The following is a 10,592-nucleotide window of genomic DNA, read 5'->3' as shown; positions in this document are numbered from 1 at the left end:
ATGAATTTTGACGAGAGCAGCAACTTTGACATCATATTGGGCAGACCATTCACGCGTCAGCTCAAAATGGTACAAGACTGGGGCTATGACTATATCTACTTGAGACACAAGGATGTCACTACAAATATCAGTGTCACAAATCATAGTTATAAAGATGTAGTACGAACCCCGGGGGAAGACTTGAACTCCACAACTGATTTGGAAAGCAAAGCGCATATTTGGATGTACGGAGCTCCTAAGAGTGTAAGTCTTAGAAATCAGGATTGCATCCTAGAGCGTTCAGTAGAAGATGAGGCATATGTACCAGAACCATTTCCAGAGGAGTTATTTGAACCCTTTGGATGGGATCAAATACTGGCCACTCTCTATGTCTGTGTGAATGAGGTGACCCCGACTAAATTTTGCGATGAAGAAGGATATGATATAACTCCCTTATTTACGATAAAGGTGTTGAAGGAAGATAACGAAGTTTGTGAGTGTAAAAGCAGAAAAGGTGAAATAAATAGCTACGTCATGAAGCATGACGCCAAAGTGCACATGAAGGAAGCAGAGCAACAACGAGAATATGTCATCATTGACATACCCAAAGAATTGGCAAAAGCTGTTTCAAAGAAGCCAACTCCACAAAAAGTGAAAATGAAAGGAGAGGAAGGAAAAAAGTTTCCAAGTTCAACATCAAATGTTCAGAAAATGCAAGATCAAAAGAAGAACAGGGACAAGGAAGAAGATCAATTGTCTCCTACGATGATCAAATTTAGCATATGCGGAGAGACAGAACTCAAAATCACATGTTCAGCTGTGATGGATCCAAAAGCGACAAAGAATATAATGACTTATGGAACGTGGATCATGATGGGAAAGCCACCAATCAATGAGCTAGAAGAAACAGTTTACACAAGTTCAAAAATGCCGATTCCTAGCTTCGGAGTGGCAGAAGCTGTACTCAAATTGAGTGTCGAAGAGTATAAGGATACTTTGCACATAATCGACTCCCATCACATCAAGGAGAGTCTAGTCTTGACAGAAAGATGGAGGAACGTCTTCTTTCAACAACAATCAAAAGCCGCAACAACAACACCATCAAAAGCCCCAAAAGCACCTCAATTCAATGCAAAAAAGGAGCAACCAACCATCACAGAAAAAGGTAAAGCAAAGGTAAACACTGAAGTATATCAACCTCGCAAGACGATTTTACCTTCGACGAGCCTCCATCAAACTTTCCACGAAGCCTCTACATCAAGAGCCAAACCATCAACAATGCAATGGAAACCAAAGCAAAAATTCTATCAACCAAAGTTTCCATCACAAAAAAGCATCCAGAAGAAGCCAAATAATGTCAACCAAGTGTTGGTATCCAAAGAGCACATCAAAGTCAAAGACCCAGTTTGGATACATGAAGCACAAGTTCAGCCTCAACAACAAAAGGTGACAGGGTGGGTAGCATCAAATGAGTCAATCACTACTCAGGGCTACTTCCAAGGAAGCACTAATGTTTGGGCCAAAAAGCCTAAAGTAATCACCTAGACCTACCCACCTCAACCAACGTGTTCTACAAAGAACAAGATGCGCTATAAACGCAAGACAAACAACTCAAATAGAAGAAAGAAAAACCACAAAAGGCAGAAGAAAAGACCTTCCAAGCAAGAAATGAGACAAGTTTGGGTATGAAAGTCAAACGCTAGTCAAAGTATCCAAGAAAGACAGGTGAGGCAGCGGATGATTCCAGTTAAGCTACTCGAAGCACAAGGATTTTATGAAGGTAACACACAAATATGGTTACCACAAATTGTAGCTCAATCTGGAACAACGAAGAGAAATCAGGCAGCACAAGCTTCTACCCCAAAGCAAGCAATGACAACCAAAAGCCAACAGAAGCCAATTACAACCAAGGCTGCTGCAATCTACAGATGGATACCTCGTCATCAACTCCAAAGTCAAGGCTTCTACAACGAAAATCATCAAATCTGGCTACCAAAGACTAGTGTCCATCAAGTTATCGAGAAAAAGAAGAAAATGCCAAAGACGGTCACACAAGGACCAAACACAAGGTGGGTTCCAAAATTGCCAGTAGAAACTCAATCACAGAAAACCCACACATCTCGACAACCACTCCTCATAGGAGATAAAGCAAAGGCTCCATCAGTCTCTACAGCAGCTGAAGAACTTGTTTCACAAAGCAATGTGAACATACGACAAGCAAGTCAAGAAGAGCCAATATATGCCAACCTACTAGAAAAAATGGTGGCATCCAAAGACCAAAACAAGGGAAAAGGCCTAAATTTTCAGAACTTATGGAATTGGGTTTCTGGCCTTGAATAGGTAAGTCCAAGTCACCATTAAAAATACATGGCATAAAAGTCATAGTCGGAAAGCTAAGCCACTAAATGAGCAAGGCGTTAGTCCCAAACCTTCATGTAATATTCTCTATGGTCTAAGCGTTTTAGTTATTCTAGGTACTGCTCAAGCTGGAAGAGTTGAGTATAATTACGTTCTGTCGCTCATGCTGGTGTAGGTGAACATAAGAGTCGAAGTCATTGTAGTATAGTGGTAAGTGAAGGAGGAGGTCCAAAAGACACTCACGCACTTAGCACAGTGAGGAATGAGTGGAGAAGCTTCTACATCAAAAACCCTTCTTGGAACGTGGAAGCTATTGAGACATCTTTTGATGTCAAATGTGCTACAGTTGTTCCTTGAAGCACCCATCAACTTCATCTCTTACACTACATGCTTTTGTTCAACAAATCTCTCATGTGCATATAGAGTGTCCCATAATTGGCACTCGCATTAGACACTCTTCCTTTGTTTATCCCAAGCACTCACCTTGCATGACAGGTACTTCAAGTGGATTTTCTCAACTCCAATAAGAGCTTATACCAAAGGCACTTTTTTCCCACCGGGTTTTTTCCCTTTGGTCATCCAGGTTTTAAGACCCTAATCTAGAAACCCTCGTCATGGACTTCTTGTATATATTCCGTCTACATCAACAATAAAGAAACAGCTACCCAAATCAATTGACAACAACTTGGAGCAAACACTGCAGGTCTCCATATGCTTATCAATAGAATCTTTTATCTCCTTCAAGGGCGAAAACAAAGCTCCATCAAAAAATGGCAATGGCCTACAACAACAAGCAATGACAAATTCCGCAAGAGAGTCATCAACAACAATCAAAAGTAGCTCACACAGTGCTTCAACATTGGTGACCTATTGCAAACAACTCAAATTGCAACGGGCATGGAAAGCAAACCCAACATAAAACCCACGCCACAAAGAGGATTAGTTCTACAAACTCAAAAACATGAAAATACCTCTTCACTGTGGCCAAGACTAGCAACAAAGAGGAGAATGCGCAACAAGAAGAAAATTTGATCAAAGATCAAAGATCAAATCACGTATCAACAACATGGCACATATGAATCACTCAAGGAAGGGGGGAGCGTCATCAACGACAAAGCACTTCCCAACCAACCTTGAAGACAAAGCTGAAGTCCAACCTTGAAGACAAAGCTGAAGACCAACCTTGAAGACAAAGCTGAAGACAACCCTATGACAAGACTGCACATGGTCGTGTTAAGGGACGACACGAATTAGGAAGGGGGGAATATTTGAGGATAAATCAAATGGGCGCCCAACTAGTCGGACATGTAGCCGGACACCACAATTGTACTTTATTAATCGTTCGAGCTAGTGTAGTGATACTCTGTGTAAATCCTGATTCCAGAGTAATAGGTCAATTCCATGAGTTGTAATACTATCATGACAATTGTAAAGGTCCATGTGAACCGGCCACTAGCCATTTAGAGGTCAATAATTGTAATGTGAAAGGAGGCTTATCTTTAGAAGAAGAAGGGAGCTCAAAAAACGTACGCTCAAGCTACGAGCTGTTCCAAACTTGTAATCGATGCAACTAATGATTTGGCAATCCGTTTTCAAATCCGAAACTTGCATTGTGTTCCCCTCTCTTTGCTCTTTAATTCAAGTGTAAACATTGTCATTTTTGTTGTGGTTCGTGACTACGTATCTGTGAGCTATAATTGCAGATTTGAGTGCTTAAATCATTGTTTATAGTCGTTTTGACCATAGGAGAGTGTTCCTAGACCATAGGGCGACCTTTCTGGATAGTTCTGTTGCAATTTTCAGGACCTTTTTCATGATGAATCGTGATTCTGGTACCTTGTCATATTGCAACCAGACTTGCTAGGATAGTGCCCCTATGTGTCGTAGACCTCCTCCTAAAGTTTCGTTGCATTTCGAGTCCGCTCGAGTGCCGAAATGGCGTGATGACCTAGAGTTGTGAGAAAGGACATAGGCAGATTTCCGTGATCATTGAGTGTTGGTTTGCTTGTAGAGTTGTTGTGTTTGATTATTAGGGTTCACTTCTTGAGATTGACGATCTCATAGAGTCTCCATTCCCCATCCGAGTCACTTTCCCTGAGTATTGACATTATGTTAGTGCTAGAAAGCTATGCTGTAGACGTCTGTCGCGGCGACCCGCTAACAAAAACATACTATTGATCATGGCCAAGCTTCTTAAATGACACAAGAAATGGAGCTCCAAGCACAATGTATCTAGACATCTCAAACCTTTTCACAAAGTCCTCAATGCCTGGACCCACAGCTCTAATGGCTTTGTTTTCCATCATTCTGCAGAGAGGAATTCGAGGAGGTTCCCTACCTCTCTTTACAATAAAACCCTCTACGATCTCCTTCGATATGCGACCATGAACATCCTTTCCAAACATTCTAGGATGATTGGTAGGTTTAGCAACAATTGAAGGAGTACAAGCGGAAGTGCGGCGCGAGAGAGAGTGCGAGAAGAAGAGCACGACGATATGGTGAACTCGCTCTACTGTAATGTGTAGAGCATAGTGAGTTCTTATTATGTTTTAACAAAAGAATATGTGTACATACCTGGCGGCCCGCCCACTTACCTGGGCGACCACATTGGGCTTTATACCCCAACAACCTCCCACTTAAAGTCCAATGTGGTACTTTAAGTGTGAGAGAAGCTACTATACAAGCTAATATACAAGAGATGTAGAGAAGTGATGTACTACCCTACACCTAACTGCTTGCGAAAATGCGCAAAGCTCTCTGAGGGAAGTCCTTTTGTAAGTAGATCAGCAGGATTTTCTGTGGTGTGAACTTTGACAAGCTGAAGTTGCTTATCCTCGAGCATTTCCCTGATGAAATGATACTTCACATCCACATGCTTTGTCTTTGAGTGATAAACTGGATTGCAAGCCAATTGTATAGCACTTTGACTATCACAATATAACACAGGTATCTCTTCTTTGATTCCCAAATCTATTTCTAGTCGATTAAGCCAAATTGATTCTTTGCATGCCTCTGATGCTGCAACATATTCAGCCTCTGTAGTAGACTGAGTAACACAATCTTGTAATCTAGAACGCCATGATACTACTCCACCAGCCAATGTAAAGACATACCCTGATGTAGACCTTCGATTGTCTAAGTCACCTGCATAATCTGAGTCTGTAAAACCCTATACACTTAGCTCCTGACTCCCGTAGCATATACGCATACTCTTTGTAGCTTTCAGGTATCTCAATATTCCTTTCACTGCCTCCCAATGTTTCTTGCCTGGGTTTGACATGTATCGACTTACTACTCCCACTGCAAATGCAATGTTTGGGTGAGTAGCAATCATTGCATACATCAAACTACCCACTACAGACGCATATGGAATCTTATCCATTTCAGCCTGTTCTTCCTCAGACACAGGACAATCTTGTTTGCGAAGTTTCACATATGGTGGCAATGGAACACTCAGTGCCTTTCCCTTCTCCATATTGAAACGTTGCAAAACCTTGTCAATATACTCTGTTTGAGATAACCAAATCAACTTCTTTGATCTGTCTCTCTCAATGCGCATACCAAGTATATGACTTGCCTCACCCATGTCTTTCATGTCAAACGATTTTGCCATCTTTGACTTCAAAGCTGAAATTTCTTCCAAGTGCTTGCGAGCAATCAACATGTCATCCACATACTAAATAAGGATCAGCCAACTACCATCCTTAGCCTTCTTTGTATATAGACAGTGATCGAACTCACTACGTTTGTAGCCTTGAGAAAGCATAAACTTGTGGAATTTATGGTACCATGCCCTCGGTGATTGTTTTAATCCATAAAGACTCTTTAACAACTGGCATACCCAATCTTCCTTGCCTTTCTCAACAAACCCTTCTAGCTGCTGCATGTAAATTTCCACATCTAAATCAACATGCAAGAACGCTGTCTTGAAATCCATTTGGTGCAACACCAAATCTAATATGGCAACCAAGGCAAGAAAGCATCTCAATGTAGTCATCTTGACCACCGGAGAGAAGACTTCCTCAAAGTCAATGCCTTGTTCTTGCTTAAAGCCCTTGGCAACAAGCCTTGCTTTGTACTTTGGATGACTATCATGAGCGGTGATCTTATACCTGTAAACCCATTTACAGGGTAGAGCCTTTTTGCCCCGTGGTAATTTAACTAGCTTCCATGTCAGGGTTTTATGCAAAGCTGTCATCTCTGACTGCATGGCCAATTGCCAATTCCCGCAGTCCTTCATTTGCACTGCTTCCTTGTAACATGAAGGCTCATTGCAATCAGTCAACATGACATAGTTCATAGATGGAACAAACCTATCAGGAGGTCGCGTGACACGTCCAGATCTACGCACAATAGGTGGCTCAGGCTCAGCCACAACCTGTGGTTCCACTCTATCCTGTCCTTGCTCCTCTTGAGCCCTGACATTTTGTCTTGCACGTGCAGGTCCATCTTCTTGGAAGACAACTCTTCTAATCTCCTCAACCCTCTCTGGTTTAGAATGATATTTGGATTCATTAAAGTGAACATCATTGCTGCGGACAACATTTCTAGATTCGGGATCCCAAAGTCTGTACCCCATCTCACCAGAATTACCATAGCCTAGAAAGATGCACTTTCTACTCTTTGGCTCAAGTTTGTTCCTAAATTCCTTTGGAACGTGAGTATATGCCTCACAGCCAAAGACTCTGAGATGCTTGTATGAGGGCATTTTGCCTGACCATACCGTCTCTGGCACTGAATCCTTCTGCAAAACCTTGCTAGGAGATCTATTTACAAGATGAACAGCTATTAATACAGCTTCAGCCCAAAACCCATTTGGCAGTTGTGCATTAGACAACATACTTCTGACCTTCTCTTGTATGGTCCTATTCATCCTCTCAGCAACACCATTTTGAGGAGGATTGTAAGGAGCAGTAACTTCACGTTTTATACCTTTTAACTCACAAAAGTCCTGAAAGGCCTTTGAAACATACTCACCACCATTGTCAGTGCGTCAGCATTTAAGCTTCTTGCCACTCTGATTCTCCACAAGTGTCACAAACGTTTTGAAAACACTAAACGCTTCATCCTTGTGCTTCAGAAAGTAAACCCATACTTTCCTCGAGTAATCATCTATACATTTCATAAAGTAAGAAGCTCCCCCTAGAGATAGGTTAGGCATAGGTCCACACAAATCACTATGAACAAGTGCCAACTGTGTATCTCTTCTACTGCTTCTATGCTTATGTGGCTGCTGTGTTTGCTTACCATATAGACAATGTTCAAAGAATTCAAAATCATTAAATGAAAAGCCAGGAAAATAACCAGAACGAGACAAGATTTCAATTCCCTTCTTGGACATATGTCCTAACCGGCTATGCCACAAAGAAAAGTTCGGCTGCTCGGTTACATTGATTACATTTTTAGAGACATTTGATACATAAATCATGTAAAGTCCTCCAGACTTTACTCCATGTGCTACTGTCATAGAACCCTTGGATATCTTCCACATGTTCTGTCCAAAAGTGGTGACGTAGCCAACATCATCAAGTAAACCTGTGCTGATCAAGCTCTTTGTAATTGCGGGAACATGTCTCACATTCTTCAACATGAAAGAAGAGCCATTCTGAAACTTCAATTGTACATCTCCAACACCTAAGATCTCACATGTCTGCCCATTGCCTAGCCGAACATGATCTTTAGTGGTCACATAAGAGGTAAACCACTCCTTGTTTGGAGACACATGAAGTGATGCCCCTGAGTCTATAATCCAGTCACTCAGTGCATTTCCATCAGATGCTGTAAGAAGAGCTGAGTCCATTGTATTCTTCAAGAAGTACATGTCTCCTGACACTAGACTGTCATCCTTTGCAACAGTGTTTGTCACATTTATTTCTTGAATCTTCATTGAGGACGGTTCTTCTCACCATGGTCTTCAGCTTTCTCTTTGCCTTTTTCTGCTTTCCATTCTCTGCAGTCTCTTTTCATGTGACCCTTCTTGCCGCAATGGTAGCATTCTATGTCACTCTTGCCTTTAGCACTGCGGGACTTGCTACGAGACTGATTCCACTTTCCACCTTTGTACTTTTCTTTGGTCCTTCCCCTGACAACTAAGGCTGTTCCTTTGCCTTTGTCCATTGTCTTTCTATTGGTTTCTTCAGTAAGCATACTTCCTTCTACACCTGCTATGTTCAAACCATCTGGAGGTGCAGAATTACTCAAAGCTGTGCGAAAAGTGTCCCAACTTTCCGGCAATGTGATCAACAGGAACATAGCTTTAACAGGTTCATCAAACTTGACACCTTGAGCTGACAACTGACTGTAGATTGTGTTGAATTCATTCAGATGATTGGACATAGGTGTCCCTTCTTTCATCTTCAAGTCAACAAGCTTCTTAAGCCAGTATACCTGTGAAGCTGCACTCTGCTTCTCATAAAGATCACTCAGCTTTAACCATGCTTGATAAGCCGAAATCTCGTCTGCTACATTAAAGTAAACGCTTTCTGCCAAAGTCAGCATAATGGTAGAAAGTGCCAATTCATCCAATTCGCTCCATTCATCTCCGTCCATATCTTCTGGTTTTATCCCGTTGAGCTTTATAGGCTTTATCTGCTTCTTTTGTACCAACACGTGCCAAATCTGCTTCTTCCACAATGGGAAATTGGTTCCATCCAGCTTCTTGATATTGTAAAGAGCAGTGTCCTGTGATCCAGCCATAGCTACGCTTCACAGTAGTTTACTTTCCTGGGAAAAATTCGGCAGAGTTTCCCCTGTAAACTGACCTCTGAACCAATATCAACCTGTCAAATGAACCAAGAAAGCTTCAGATTCTGCAGAAATTTTGGCAGAGTCTCCTTTGTAAAATGGCTCTGGTGTACTAAAAACAGACCAAAACACAACTCAAAAAACCACTGTCTCTCTAACACTGTAAGCTGTGGGTAAACCTGTCCTGCACCTGTACTGTCTCTCACTGTCCTGTCACTGTCCTGTAAGCATAGACTGCGACAATGCCTCAACGGCAGTAAAGCAAAGATGCAATCCCAACTGTCTAACTCATAGTCAATACATCCTAGCTGCCTATCTAAGGGTGCTCAAGGGATCGCTCCAAGACCTGTATCACCGAAAGGATCTCAACATTCGAGAATCCCCCAGCTCAATAAAAACTCACTCGACCCTCAACAAAGGCTGCAGTAAATCTAACAGTACATAGACTTCCCACAAAGTCATACATCCACAAATTTCCCACTGTATGTTGTAACCGCTGCGGCGGTTGTTTGCTGCGTGACTCACAGCCAGCAAACCCTCAACAGACATACATCATCTCTGACAATACATCCCATGTGGAAGTACCTACAATGTCAGGATGAAATCTGGAATATCAAGCAGCAAACACAAGCTACCTGATGAACTAGTGGATGTCGCCTACAGTCTATGTGTAGATGCGCCCATGTCGTATGTGACACGCCTCCAAGAACTGTGAGCCGTCCTTCGATGTGTAGACAGCCACAAATCAACACTCTGGGAGTGTCGATATCCTCAGCACCTGCAGTCGTAGGCCGAAAACCCCAAATTTGCAGAGTCAGATGTGCACCCGCTGAGACCACGTAGTCGAAAATGGCCTACACAGAACTTTGTTGAAGCCGATCGGTGATCGAGATGACCTCAGAATGAAATTCTGAAGACACCGAGTCCTTTGGGCTCACCCACGAGATTTGGGGCCGTGTCTTCGCCTGTCGAATTTCACTCCAATCTGAGCTGGTGACTCTAGCCTCCTGCAGTGCTGCCCCGAGCCTCGATCTGAGCTCTGATACCAGTTGAAGGAGTACGAGCGGAAGTGCGACGCGAGAGAGAGTGCGAGAAGAAGAGCACGACGATATGGTGATCTCGCTCTACTATAATGTGTAGAGCATAGTGAGTTCTTATTAGGTTTTAACAAAAGAATATGTGTACATACCTGGCGGCCCGCTCACTTACCTGGGCGACCACATTGGGCTTTATACCCCAACAACAATTATAGTTGCTTCAAATACACTTTGGGCCACCTCTCCACCTTGGGCGCCAATGTTAGCGGGTTGCCACAACGAACGTTTGTTGCATAGCTATTGGGCACTAACATAATCTCAATACTCAAGGAAGTGACTTGGATGGGGCACGGAGACTCTTTAAGGGCAATCTCAAGAAGTAAACCTAACCAGATTACGCAACAACTTGACAAGCAAATCAGTCACTCGATGATTAGGAAAATCTGCCTACGTCCTTTCTCAAAGCTCTAGGTC

This window comes from Adiantum capillus-veneris, chromosome 3 (assembly GCF_014529385.1).
Source record: "Adiantum capillus-veneris isolate H3 chromosome 3, ASM1452938v2, whole genome shotgun sequence".
Lineage (NCBI taxonomy): Eukaryota > Viridiplantae > Streptophyta > Polypodiopsida > Polypodiales > Pteridaceae > Adiantum > Adiantum capillus-veneris.
This window is presented reverse-complemented; position numbering follows the sequence as displayed.